Here is a 15475-nt window from a genome sequence, read left to right on the forward strand (position 1 = left end):
ACCACCCTGTCTTCTTGTGAGGAAGTGGCAATGAAGCCAAAGTTCCTCATTCCCCTTGTTGCTTTGTCTTTGTTGCTGAGCAGGTGAGTGCCTCGTCTCCTGAGGGTCGGCTGTTAGTGCCCGTGCAATTGGGGAAGTTGGCGTGGTGCCTTGATTGAATGAGTAGAAAGTGCAGAAGGCAGGAAGAGTTAGTAGTTTGGAGGAATGGGTTAGATGAACATCATTGAGGGAATAATGAGAGAGGTAGACCAAGTCCTTTGGCAGTTGCAGAGTTAAAAAGAATGGGAAATAAAAGAGAGAGAGGAGATGGTGACATTTATCTTTGCTGAGGGCAGAAGATTAATAATCTTCTTTTGATGTTCCTTCAGACCATGGAGACCACACTAACCTGGGTAGTAACTTAAGACTGGCTGGCACAGTGGCATGGCATCTTTTTACCAGCCTTGTCAATCAGGACATTATCAGGAAATCAAGGTACCAACTTGTTTTTGCTCACACAGCAACTTTGAAGGCCTATTACTGGTTCAGCTGACTTTTGGTAAACTTTAGTCCATTACTTACATTAAATGCATTCCTCTAATGCTCAAAAACCCAGTAAGGAAAGAATTTCAACTAATGAAAGAAATGAAGGATTATATTCAGTCAAATGTACAAATTTATAAAGTTGCCAAAAAGAAGTTCTAAGTTTGAGGATTCAGCAAGTGAGCAACAAGGAGATGGTTGAAAAAGGAAAAGTGAAATGTGAAAGCAAACTAGTGAGAAGCATAAAAAGTGACAGTTAATGCTTCTATTGGTAAGTAAGAAAGAATGGATTAACAGAACAAAAGTGGGTCAACTACAAGCAGAATCAGGAGAATTTATGTTGTTAAGGAATAATGCAATGGCTGAGAAATTAATCAAATATTTTGTGTCTGTCTTCACAGAAAAAGTGCTAAACATCTCCAAGGTTATTCATTATTTCTAAGGATTAGTGGAAATAAGGATCTACAAGATATTAATACTAGTAATAAATTAGTATGAAAAAAACATTAATGAGACTTAAAGTAGATAAACTTCTGGACCTGACTATTTGTATCTCAGAACAATGAAAGAGGTGGTTCGAGAGATCATAAGTGCATTGGTTGTCATTTTTTTCCAAAATTCTACAAACACTAGAATGGTTTTTAAGAGATGAGAAGGTGACAGAGAGAGAAACCTATGGACCAGTTAGTCAAATGGTCACCTGGGAAAAGAATTTTAATACAGGAGGTGATAGAAGGACAATCTAGAAAGTAATGGCACGATTGGGAGGGATCAGTATGGATTTATTAAAGAAAATCACATTGAAAATCCTGTTAAAATGTCTTGTGGATATGACTAGCAGTATTGTTAAGGGGAATCTGGCAAACATGAGGTATTTAGAGTTTCAGAATGCTTTTGAGAAGGTTCCACACAAGAAGTCAGTAAACAAATTTGAGCAGATGGGATAGGGAGAAATATACTTGCATGGTTTAAGAACTGGCTAATGGACAGAAGGCAGAGAGTAGTAATAAATGGGTCATTGCCAGGTTGGTTAGTTGTGACCAATGGTGTACTAGCTATATCGTTGATTTGTATGGGGGTGATTAAATGTCATTGTCACAAGTTGCTAACTAACGCAAAATAATGTGCAATTGTCATTTGTGAGGAGGATGCAAAGAGGGTTCAAGGAAATTTGGAGCAGCTAAGGGAGAGGGTAAGAAGTTGGCAGGTGGAATACCATGTAGTGGAAATGTAAGAATATCCGCTAAGAAAACAAAAATAGAGTATGTTTTTAAAAATTGTGACAGGCTGGGAAATGTTAAAGTTAAAAGGGATCTGTGTGTCCTTGTTCATGAATAATTGAAAGTTAACATGCAGGCACACAGCAAGCAGTTGAGCAACTATATGCTACATTTGGTTTTTTTTTAGCCTTTATTACAAGACAATTGTGTGAAGATTTGTCTCCTCACTAGTGGGGGGGGGGGGGGGGGGGCGGTGGAGGAAGGGAGATGAGCTCAGGAGAGGTCAGTACAGTTTCACAGTCAAATAGTATGACAGACAGTAAAGAAACAGTCAGGAATCCAATTTCAGGCACAGCAGGTAATGGCAAATCTACAAGTATATTGATTAAACCAAAAGAGAGAAATAATAAACAGGTGAATAAAGGATCGATGCTGAGGGACAGGTTACAGTGTATGGTCCAAATAAGAGTTCCAAGTCTGAATGCACAGAATGTAAGGAATAAATTAATGAGCTGCAGGCAGAAATTCAAATTGGGGATTATGATATAGTAGCCATGACTGAGACACCGCTGCAGGATAGTCTGGGTTGGAAAATAAATATACTAGGTTATAAGGTTCACTAGACAGACAGTGAAAATGACAAAAGAGGTGGAATAGCCTTACTGAATTACTTCAACCATGAAGGAAGATACAATGACGGGAAAACATTCAGTGCAGACTGTGTGGGTAAAGGATCTAAAACAGTAATAGGTGTGTGTAGATCCCCAGTAGCAACTCTAGATTGTATGAGTACAGAAATTGGGATTTTGCTTTTTAGCAAAGCTAGTATATTATCAATGGAGGATTTTAACTTTAACATAGATTGGGAGAGGCAGACAAGCACCTGTCAGGAAGTTAATGATTTTTTTTGGAGTGTGTCCAGAATAATTTCCTGAATAAATATGCTTTGAATGCAACAAAGGGACAAGCAATATTGGATTTAGTAATGAACCAGATTTAATTAGTAAGCTAATTGTTTGTGAACATTTATTAAATAGTGATCATAACATGATTGATTTCAATTTAGCAGTTGAAAGCAAATAACATGAATTAGCTATTAATGTTTTAGATTTAGGTCAGGCAGACTTCAGTGAGATGAGACAGAGAAAGGCCATAGTATACTAGGAAAATCTGTTAAATGGGTAAAACAACTGAAGAATAGCAGAGGATGGTTAAGGAAATATTTAGCACAATACGAAAAACAGTCTATCCCCCCGAGAGTGGAAAGTTCAACTTCACAGAAAATAAGAAGCCACAGACAATTAAAGAGATGTGAAACCATGTAAAGCTAAAACAAAGAACTTACTAAAATGCAAATAAAAGTACAGATTCTGCTGAATGGGAAAGATAAAACACCAGCAAATGGCCACAAAGCAATTTGAAGAGCTACTAACAGGGATTATGAAATGACATCAAAATCAACAAGAAGAAATGTTATAGTTATCTAAAAGGAAAGGAGTTGGTCAGTAACAATGTTAGCCCACATAAGACTAATGGAAAATGACAGGCATGTGGAATAATTATTTTGTTCAGTACTTATAGTAGAGAACAAGCATAGCTTACCAGAGATCTCGAGGAAATTAATAGTGGATCAGGAACGGAGACTGAATAAAATTAATGTAAGTAATGTAATGTCAGTGTTGAGGAAATTAATGGAATTAAAGACTAACAAACCCCAGGGGCCTGACAGATTCTGTCAGATGATGTTAAAGGAAATATATGCACTAACTATAATCTTTCAGAATTCCCTGGACACAGGAGTAGTCCCTCTGGTTTGGAAAATTGCACATGTCACTCTACTTTTTAAGAGTGATGAAAGAAGAAAACCAGGGAATTACAGACCATTTAGCCTCACATTTGTGGTGGGGAATCTGTTGGAATCTTACACAAAGGAAATTTTCAGTTAATCAGGAACAGCCAATTGGATTCATAATCTTGACAAACCCCACTGAATTTTTTGAAGACATGACTAATATTGTGGACAGTGGAATGTCTATGAATGTTGTTTATATGGACTTTCATAAGGCTTCTGATAAAGTCCCACATAAGAGACTGTTAACTAAGGTGGTACCCCACAAAAGCAAGGGTCAATTACTGACATGGCTTGGAAGTTGGCCAGATGGCAGACAAAAGAGGTACGGATAATGGGCGAGTACTCAAATTGACGGAATGTGACTTGTGGTGTCCCACAAGGATCTGTCTTAAGGTCTCAAAGTATTCACATTATTTATTAACAACTTTGGTAGTGAAATTGAAAGTCATAAACAAAATTTGCTGATGACACAAAGTTAGGTGGCATTGTAAACAGTGTAGTTGATATTATGAAATTACAAAGGGATATTTATAGTTTAAGTGAATGTGCAAAACTGTAGCTGATCTGGTTCAATGTAAGTAAGTGTGACATTACCCATTTTGGATCAAAAAAGAATAGATTACAGTACTTTCTACATGGTAGGAAGTTAAATATAGTAGATGTCCAGAGAGACTTGAAGGTTCAGGTGCACAGTTCTTTAAAGTGTCATGAGCAATTGCAGAAAATAATCAAGAATGATAACAGAATGCTGCCCTTAATATCTAGAGGACTAGAGAATAAGGATGGAAATACTGTGTTGCAGTTATATAAAATACTGGTTAGACATCATTGGAGAATGGTGAACAGATCTGGGCACCACAGCTAAAGGAAGATATATTAACCTCAGGGAGAATAAAATGTACACTTATAAGAGTGATTCCTGGACTTCAGGGGTTAAGCTATTAGGACAGATAATACAAATTAAGCCTATTTTATAGAGAATTTAGAATTTAGAAGATTAAGGACCTTTCTGACTGAAGTCTTCACGATATTGACAGGAAAACATAGGGTAGATATTCTAGAACTAGGGAGCATGGTCTAAGAATTAGGGCCGGATCAGTCCAGAGAGACGTTAGGAAATTAGGGCCAAAAGATTCAGGAGTGACGTTAGGAACCATTTCCATATACAAAAGGGTGACAGAGATTTGGAACTCTCCCACAAACAGCAGTAGATACTGGATCGGCAATTTAGTTTAGATCGGACATAGATAATTTTTTAAAACATTGAACAAAGGTATTAAGCAATACAGGTCAATCTCAGGTAAATGGAATTGGGCCACACATGATTGAATAGTGAAAAAAGCTTGAGGGACTGAATGGTCTATTCCTGTTCCTATATTCATTGCTGACAAAAATGCAGGAGAATATCGTCTCAGGACAGGTTAAGTAGACCAGATATATATTCTCTGGCATTTAGTAAAAAGGGTGTGGTCTCATTGAAACATAAATAGTTCTCACAGCATCAACAAGATAGATAAAGGAAAGAAATTTCTCCTGAGGTTATGGGGGGCATGTTCCTAAAGCAATGCACAAAGTCTCAGAATAGGTGGCAAGCCACTTTTGGCTAAAGACACGGAGGATATTTCTCATTCAAGCAATGGTGCATCTTTGAAATTATCTGCCCCAGGGGGCTATGGAGGATTCACTAGCAAATAATGTTGAAAACTGAGACTGATAGGTTTCAACATTAAAAACATCAAGGGATATGGAGATAGAGCAGAAAAATGAGTTTAACTGGGGGAACAGCCATGACCTAATTTAGCGCCTGAGCAGGTTTGAAGGGCTGAATGGCCAACATCTGCTCCAATGTTTGATTCTTGTTTTATTATGTGAAACTGGAGTAAACCTCAAAAGGTGGTCATGTCATCAGATCAAATGAATAACCATTGTGAGTTCCTACTAATTGTGCATGTTTGCAGGCATTTAAGGGCTACCTCAAAGTTGAGGCAGTATTTGGCTGCAAAGACGTTAATACTTTTTTTTATTTTAGAGCATTTAAATGGACACCTGTGCACTGAAACTAGTAAATTGTTCTGAATAGCTTATATAAAACTTACTGGTTACTTAAAATTGAGTTAAATACAATAATGTATTAAATATTCGTACTTATGTCAATAAATAATTGCATAAGCGGAGATACGTCAGCAAATACTTGTTCAATGTAAAAGCAGTAAAACTAAACTTCCTAAAATAGGGCAGCATGATAGTTCAGTAGTTAACATGGCTACCTCAGAGTGCCAGGGAACCAGATTTGATTCCAGCCTTGGGTAACTGTGTGGGGTTTGCACAATTTCCGTCTATTTGTGGGCTTCCCTCTGGTGCTCTGGTTTTCTCCCACAGTCTAAAAATGTGCAGGTTAGATGGATTGGCCATGCTAAGTTGCCCCACAGTATCAAGAGGTACAGGCTATGGAAATTAACCTAGGTAAACACAGGGATAATGCGGGATGGTTGGTAATCAATAGTCCAAATGGCTTCTTACTGCACTGTTGGGGTTCTAAAATGCTGCACAATTGCATTGATTCATAGATGAATTTACATTTGTGATTTTGCAAAAGAGTTTAAGTGAACTTTAATTCAGAAAATTAATGTAATGTAATTTTGAACACAATTTGTAATCAAATTGTCAATTGCTTTCAAATGGAAACCATAACCTGTGGTGACTGCATTAAATTCAGAAGTAGCAATGAAGTTCAATCTTAAAGTTAGCTAACTGTTAAACTAATGAATTATTTTCTTTTACCTTGAGTATATATGCCACTGCTCCCTTCCAAGGCTCATATTTGAATAATAGTCGCTCGTCAGAGATAAATCACACTTGGGGAACTGTATTCAGCAAAGATGCAAGATTTTACAGAATGAGGGGAAAAAATTGTGAGCATAAAGCAAAATACATAACAATAATATCAAAAGGTAAAGATTCAGATTTCACGATGCACAATTCTAGAGAAAGTGATAATCTAAAGAAATTGCAGCTGCTCCCACAGTCTTCCGACTGATATTTTTATCTGTGTTCATTCATTGACTGATTGCCATACCTCAGTGATTTCCTTCCTCCCACATAGCAGTTTGTATCACATTTGTTACTGTGGGCATATTGTCTCCTTTCCTCCTACCTACCTAATTGCACTACACCTACCTAAAGTCAGCTGTCAATATCAAAACACACCAGCTACACATGTGGAAAATCAGAAATAAGCTAATTGTTGTGACAAATCCAGGTCCAAATTAGTGAACCATGTATAATGCTCCTGTCAATATTTTAGTTCTTGATATTTTATTGTCTATATTTTGTTTTCTCTTGAGTGTAAAGGCATGGACTGTGAAATTGGAGACAGCTTGGACATGCAGCACAGGATACAGGATTACCCCCTGCCAGTAGCTTCGGATGCTGACAGCATGCTAACGTTGTGCTGCTGCTGCTAATTGAAATGATTGCAGCATACAGTGAACGTGAAACACACGTTGAGTAGCGACAGACCTGAGCAGGGGATGCAAAATGTGAAAATTATTTAGTTAGCTTGGATTATTTAAAGGGAGTTGCATAGTGGCTGCAGGAAATGATTCCACATCTAATTCTGACCTAGAAAACATAGAAGGACAATAGAACATGACAGGAAATGATCCAAGATTCTCCACCGCTACCATACAGAACCTCATCACCTCAGGAGATCTCCCACCCACAGCTTCCAACCTCATGGTCTGGGAAACCCGCACTGCCCGGTTCTACCTCCTTCCCACCCTGGCCGACCCATTGTTTCAGCATGCTCCTGCCCCACTGAACTCATCTCTACCTACCTCAACACTGTTCTATCCCCCCTCGTCCAGGAACTCCCCACATATGTTCGAGACACCACCCATGCCCTCCTCCACCTCCTCCAAGACTTTTGTTTCCCCAGTCCCCAACGCCTCATCTTCACCATGGATATCCAATCCCTCTACACCTCCATCTGCCATGACCAGGACCTCTAAGCCCTCCATTTCTTCTTCTCCCGACGTCCCCAGCAGTACCCTTCCATAGACACTCTCATTCATTTGGCCGAACTGGTCCTCACCCTTAACAATTTCTCCTTCGAATTCTTCCACTTTTTCCAGACCAAAGAGGTAGCCATAGGCACCTGTATGGGCCCCAGCTATGCCTGTTTTTGTTGGCTACGTAGACCAGTCCATCTTCCGTAATTACACCGGCACCACTCCCCACCTCTTCCTTCGCTACATTGATGACTGCATTGGCGCCACCTCGGGCTCTCGTGAGGAGATTGAGCAATTCATCAACTTCACCAACCCATTCCACTCTGACCTTAAGTTTACCTGGACCATCTCTGGCACCTCCCTCCCCTTCCTGCACCTCTCCATCTCCATTAATGAACGACCGACTTGACACCGACATTTTTTACAAACCCACCGACTCCCACAGCTACCTAGATTACACCTCTTCCCACCCTACCTCCTGCAAAAATGCCATCCTGTATTCCCAATTCCTCCGCTTCTGCCGTATCTGCTCCCAGGAGGACCAGTCCCACCACAGAACACACCAGATGGCCTCCTTCTTTAGAGACCGCAATTTCCCTTCTGAAATGGTTAAAGATGCCCTCCAACGCATCTTGTCCACATCCTGCACCTCTGCCCTCAGACCCCACCCCTCCAACCGTAACAAGGACAGAACCCCCCTGGTGCTCACTTTCCACCCTACGAACCTTCGCAAAAACCAAATCATCCACTGACATTTCTGCCACCTCCAAACGGACCCCACCACCAGGGATATATTTTCCTCCCCACCCCTTTCTGCCTTCTGCAAAGACCGTTCCCTCCGTGACTACCTGGTCAGGTCCATGCCCCCCCCCCAACAACCCACCCTCCCATCCTGGCACCTTCTCCTGCCACCACAAGAATTGCAAAACCTGCACCCACACCTTCTCCCTCACCTCCATCCAAGGCCCTAAAGGAGCCTTACACATCCATCACAGTTTTACTTGCACATCCACCAATATCATTGATTGTATCCGTTGCTCCCGATGTGGTCTCCTCTACATTGGGGAGACTGGACAGCTCCTAGCAGAGTGCTTTAGGGAACACTTCTGGGACACCCACACCAATCAACCACAGTGCCCTGTGGCCCAACATTTCAACGCCCCCTGCCACTCTGCTGAGGACATGGAGGTCCTGGGCCTCCTTCACCGCCGCTCCCTCACCACCAGACGCCTGGAGGAAGAACGCCTCATCTTCCGCCTTGGAACACCTCTACCCCAGGGCATCAATGTGGACTTCACCAGTTTCCTCATTTTCCCTTCCCCCACCTCACCCCAGTTCCAAACTTCCAGCTCAGCACTGTCCCCATGACTTGTCCTACCGGCCTATCTTCTTTTCCACCTATCCACTCCACCCTCCTTTCTGACCTATCACCTTCATCCCACCCCCATCCACCCATTGTACTCTTTGCTACCTTCCCCCACCCTCCTCCCTGACCTATCACCTTCATTCCCACCCCCATTCACCTACTGTACTCTATGCTACTTTGTCCCCACCCCACCCTCCTCTCATTTATCTCCCCACCCTTCAGGCACTCTGCCTGTATTCCTGATGAAGGGCTTTTGCCCGAAAAGTCAATTTTCCTGCTCCTCAGATGCTGCCTGAACTGCTGTGCTTTTCCAGTACCACTCTATTCCTGTATCTGGTTTTCAGCATCTGCAGTCATTGTTTTTACCTAGACAACTAAAAGGCTTGGTGACTCAAGAGGGATAGGAGAAGTGAAGTCCTCAATCACCAAAGAACAGGAAACTTTCAGACTAACTTTGTGAAGGTTGTGAAACCAGGTAGCTGGATACTAGAAGTCCAGCTCAAAAGGTATGAATTCAGGGCCACAAAAGGATCAAGGAATTCACATGAAATTGATCTTCAAGTGCCATGTCCCACCAACTCAAAGTAAACCTGATTAATACATCACCTCCCAATTCCTTACCATCATCTCTGTCACATAGTCCTGATATATATTCCACATGCGTAGGTACACTGCAACCTCATACATTCTGCAATGCTGCAAGCCTCACATCCAAATATCACGGCTTGCACACTTTGCCAGCCATTTCACCACAGCAGTCCCAATATCAAAACACATTACATTGCAGTTACTGATATATTTTCATCTTTCTTGAACTTATAAAGAGATGCTTAACAGACAAGTTACTAACATGTCTACATGTCCGTACCCTGACCTGCAGTTGGTCTGAAATTATTGAAGTTGATGATATGCTCCAAACAAATCCAGTCTTACACCTCACTTCTCCTTTATCTGACTATTTCTTCTGATTTTTCAGCTGCAGATTATGTAAACATTCAGCTCATTTCTTCCCCTGCTCTTTGCATTCCAACCTGCTTTTACATGTTTCTCTTTTCAAACACCCAACAACTACTAAATAGCCAGGCAATAGCCGAAGAGCAATAAGACAAAGAAGAGGAAGAGTGCCACACCTCTCACAGCCAGCTGCTCAGATAATGGCACGACAAATGTTTGTAGGATAATGTAAAGGTGGGATCTGCATGTGGTAAAACATCAGATGCTAACTGCAAGGACAAATAACAAGGATAATTTCAGGGAAATGGAGGATAATGTTACACTGGAGCTAGCCTCATTTTTGTGCAACACATTGAATTTGTTCATGTGAAAAATACCTTGATAAATAAAAGATATTATATGTTTCAGTGTACAAGTTGAGCTTTGAAGCCTCAAAAGTCCAAAAATGGCATTTGATGTGTATGTTAAGAATGATAGTGAACCACTGGAATGGTTCCTTGTGCTCACCTATTTGAAATGTCACTGACACCCACACAAACAGAGGGCATGTTTTAAACTCATGCAACTTTGAACACGATCTGTAGCCATGAAATAACTCCAGAGGCCAGTATCCACCACCCTTTATTTAGACACGAACAGTCTTTAACTTCAGTGCTGCCTCATTCAGAGCCAGCTTTCAGAGTGAACAGGAAGTCTAGCACTGCTGTTTTTATCTGTCAGCGAGGGCTCCCTGATTGGGGCTACCAATCTGGTTCTATGAGGTTCAGTTGGCTGACTTCACTACAGTCAACTCGATCTCTTATTGATCAGAAAAATAGGTTAACTAAAAAAGAAACCTGATCTGTTATTTCCCAATCTGGTACAATAAACAAAATAAGGTTGATAAGTAATGCAAATGTAGCTTGTAGTTTTTCAAAAGGGAGATTGATGTATTCACTAAGTAAATGCAAACACAAATTTTAGGGTCAAATAAAGGACTTGTCAGGTCAACTTGTTTTTGGTGTATAACGGCAAACTTATCTTATCAGACAAGGGTTATTGGGTTATTTTCTTAATGATTATTAGCCATGAAATATTGGATGGTTGAAGATGGTTCTAAGATTTGGGTAATTTCACCATGATACCCCGGGTCAATTAAAAGAGGGGAGCAGGATAAGATTTTTTTTTCAACTTTCACAAGTATGTTTTTCTCTGGCAGGTCAATTATATTCTTTAAGTACACCTTAAGACATGTATACAAACCCTTAATTTTAATTTTGTCAACTTACAACCACATGTTAAACTGACGTCCCAACTTTAGTTCACTTGGTTCCTCTGGTACATGCATCAGGCATTGTCCTTTTCCCATCCAAAGGATACGCTCCACGCCCCCTGACCCCTCACAATGCAACACATGATAACAGAGATTAACAGGACCTTTTTCTTTCATATGTTTATGCATTATTGCCTTTTTTGACAGTTGGGAAAACACTATAATCTATGGCACCAATTGAACAAGACTTCAAAGCAAGGGTAAATTTATCTTTGCAAGACAGATCCCCAAGCTGAATCAGTGTATTATAAATCCATCTACTTTATCTTGGAGCAAATAATAGTAACACACAAGGCTTTCAAAACATTCCACACTTACCTTTCAAAATGTTCCCAACCTCTGAGCAGTTTTCTCCCTGTTGGCATGAACTCCTGAAGGAGATGCAATTTTAGGCCTTACAAAACCCACACTAGCACATGAAAATAATATGTGCAGAGAAAGCTGGGAGTGTCTTTTGGGAAAATAAGATGTAGGTAGAAAAGAGCAGATCAGAAGATTAGCAGATATAATCAATATCTGGAATAAGTATATAAATGGGACAACGGACCGGGCGAGGAAATGGGTGAGAAGAACAAGGGGACAGCTTAGACTGCACCATGTGATAGGGGTGGGAGAAGGCAGGGATTATGCCTTGGATGGGGTAAAGGACAATGCGTGATGCAGGAACTAAGTGAACTCATGTTGAGACATCTGTTAACATGTGATTTTAAGTTGACAAGACTGGAATTAAGTAAGGGTCCGTTTACGTGACTTTAGATATATTTGATCAATATAAAAAGGGTGAGTATTTGTGATTTTATGGAGTACTGTCTTAAATTGTCTAAGGTTGACCCTCCCTGCAGGAAGGCAGAAGAAAACAGTTTTTTCCAGAAAAAAAACACGATAATGTCTAAATTTATACTAGCCAATTATGCATTTTTATATCTTGTTACTTTGATTGGTCAGTTACACAGCCATTTAATAAGTGAATCCTCACTCCTTTAAGTAGTCAATAAAATAAATGATAAAAGATAAATAAGTGGTGGGTGCAGATGGAGAGTAGGTGATTGCTAACTTTATAAATTCAGAAGAACTAATTACACTTTTTTTGCGTGAGGAAAATAGCACATAAAAAGGATAAATATTATAATGTTTCCAGCTATGTTTCTAACACTGATATTTCAGCATCAGTTTATCCTGTTCATTTCTTAGCACTCCTGTTCCTGTCTGACTCCCCAAAGTCTTTCTATGAACTAAACTCTCTAATTACCAGCGAACATTTCCACTTCTGACTTTAGTCTAAAAAGAGGGCTATTGATGTAACATCTGAAGGTGATTGAACCTGGGACACCATCCACAGTGTGGAGTGAAAGGTTAACCCTACCACTTACTGCTGACCTCATGTGCAGCCAGGCGTATGTAGTTGATAGTTTGTAAATAAAGGTTGTTTGAAATGATCACAGCCTCTAGCCAGGTCTCCTTCAGACAGTGCCATATTCTACACTTTCCAAGACATAATCCAATAGACTGAGGAACTCTTGCAGTTATGATCTCAAGCTAAGTCCCAACAAATGCAGTAGTATCTTCTTTGTAATAAAGCTAATGGTTTTTGGTTTTCACTACAGTTTGGAAGGATGTGAGAGGATATGATCGAAATGGATAAAATTCTAACAGGGCTGGATAGGCTTGATGCAGGGAGGATGTTTCCCCTGCTTGGAAAGTCTTGAATCAGGGATTACAGTCTCAGGATGTGGGGTAGGCCATTTGGAACCAACATAAAGAAACATTTTTTCACTCAAAGGGTCATGAACCAATTGAATTTGCTACCACAGAAACCCAGGTCAGTGAATATATTCAAGAAAGAGACTGATAATATTTTAGTCACTGAAGGATCAATGAGTATGGAGAGAAAGTAGGGCTATGGCAAAATGTTAGAGGATTGTCCATAGAAGAATTGAAACTAATTCAGCCCTTTACACCTACTCTGCTATTCAATATAATCATGGCTGATCATCCAACGTAATACTGTTTTCCTGCTTTCTCCCCATATCCTTTGACGCCTTAAATCCTAAGAACTATGTCTATGACTTCTTTGAAGGTCTCCAACGTTTTGGCCTCAACAGTTTCCTGTGGCAGACATATGCACGCGCACAACATTCTCTGGGCAAATAAATTTCTCAATTCAGTCCTCAATGATTTACCCCTTATCTATAGACTGTTACCCCAGGTTTTGGACTCCTCAGTGACCTGAAAAGGTCCTTCCTGCAACTACCCTGCCTAATCTTGTTAAAATCCTGTAGGTTTTGATGACATTTCACCTCATTCTTTAGATTTAGTGAACTTGGTCCTTACCGATCTAACATTTACTTATATATTAGTCCTTCCATCTAAGAAATCAGTTTTCTTTGGACTTCCTCAATGGTCAGAAAGTCCTTCCTTAAATAAGGACACCAAGACTGCACACAATACTCCAGATATATATGCCCTACATAGTTTCAGCAAGACACCTTTGCTCCTGTACTCGAATCTACTTGACCTCATAGCAAGAGGATATCATAAGAATTAAAATGTCATGATCATATTGGATGGTGGAGCAAACTCAGAACTGCTGAATGACCTACTTCACCTAATTTCTCTGGAAGATATGGGCCAGTATTTAGAAGGTCAGAAAGGAATCAGGAATAATCATGTTGGATCATGGGATATGGAATGGTGAAAATATTTAGAAACTGTGGAGGTGCAGGTGTAGGGCAGCAGTTTGCACATATTGATGAAGGAATCTGCATAGAATACAGAAACGGAGAAAAAAAATGGGCTTGCACGTTTGTATTTTTCAAAAATTGTAGAAGCCAAATAAAAGAGATAGAAAAGTTAGGCAAACATAATGAAAAGTCTAAACAGGCAAAACCATCAATGTACACATTCAAAGGCATTAAAGACTTTCTTAAAATTTGCCTTTGTTCAGATTCCACATTATTGATAATAGTAATCAAAAAGTCATTCCCATCCTATTTAGATCAGAATGTCTTGGATCATGTTAGCCCAAGATGCTTTAATTGAATTATAATTATTACAATATAAAGTGATCCAACTTCAAAAAGAATTGAATAAGAATGTTTTGACACCTTAAATACCACTGTAATAAATGGTTTCTAAAATGGCTTCAAACAATGTTTTCATTAATGGATTCTCAGTGTTGGATAAGATCCCAGACTAGGAACCTACACAATAGGGCAGCCAGGTTTGTATACTGATCAAATGCAGAGGAAATTGGTGAAAATTATTTTTCATTGTAGCAGAAAAGTAATTATAAAAGTAAAGCATATACCACATTTGGAACAGTTCTTGAAAGCTAAGCACGTTGTAAGTGATAATGAAGTGCATATGATAGTGTTTGTTCCATAATATAAAATTAATGAAATGAGCCAGAAGCCATGATCCCAAAGTCTCATGACTGCAAATGTCACAACTGAGGATCACATTGTGCAGGTGAACGATTAAGGTTTGCTTTCTCAATTATAATTGCTGCTATTCTAATTGTGGTGAGTCCAGGGTGCAGCATGGATTATAAAGTATAAACAGCTGCAGAACAGCGATACCATCAGCTTGATGGAAGCAGTCCTGGATAACAAATAGGGAAATGAAAGTGCTTATCTCAGGAATCAATTCCTTCCCAACTTCTCTTGCTTAAATCCCGGTTTACATTGGTTAAAATAAGAAAATAAACACATTGAAATGGAGGCCTGAAGCCTCAGTAAATGATTTAATTGGCCTAATTGTCTTTTGGCAGATGATCAGTCCCGCAAAGTGTCTCCTTTTAATCACAATAAATGGGCTTTGCCAATCACCAGGGAATGGCATTACATTGGTCTCTGAGAGGTTGAAAGGGGGTAAGACGAAGCAGCTGGGATGTCAGGGGTCCCTGAATAGCAAGATATTCAGGAAATCTCCACAAGTGAAGGCCAGACTGATGCCACAAACAGCACTATCGCCTCTTATAAAAACTGATTGGATCCTTAGATGTTTCTTCAAGCCCAATGACCAATGCTGATATAATGGACTAAATCTTCCAGTATTTTAACAAAGAACTGAGTCCCAGAGAGAAGAGGATCCCATGGTCTCAGCAATTTGAGACTTCATTCAAATTAACAAGCAGCCAAAATAGCAGCAGCAGGTTTAAAGGGTCACTGGGCAACCTGCCCCAAAGGACTCCGACAATGCAGTTGAGATCCTGTTGCACTGGGCATGTAAATCTCTGAC

Source organism: Chiloscyllium punctatum, chromosome 4, assembly GCF_047496795.1.
Source record: "Chiloscyllium punctatum isolate Juve2018m chromosome 4, sChiPun1.3, whole genome shotgun sequence".
Classification (NCBI taxonomy): domain Eukaryota; kingdom Metazoa; phylum Chordata; class Chondrichthyes; order Orectolobiformes; family Hemiscylliidae; genus Chiloscyllium; species Chiloscyllium punctatum.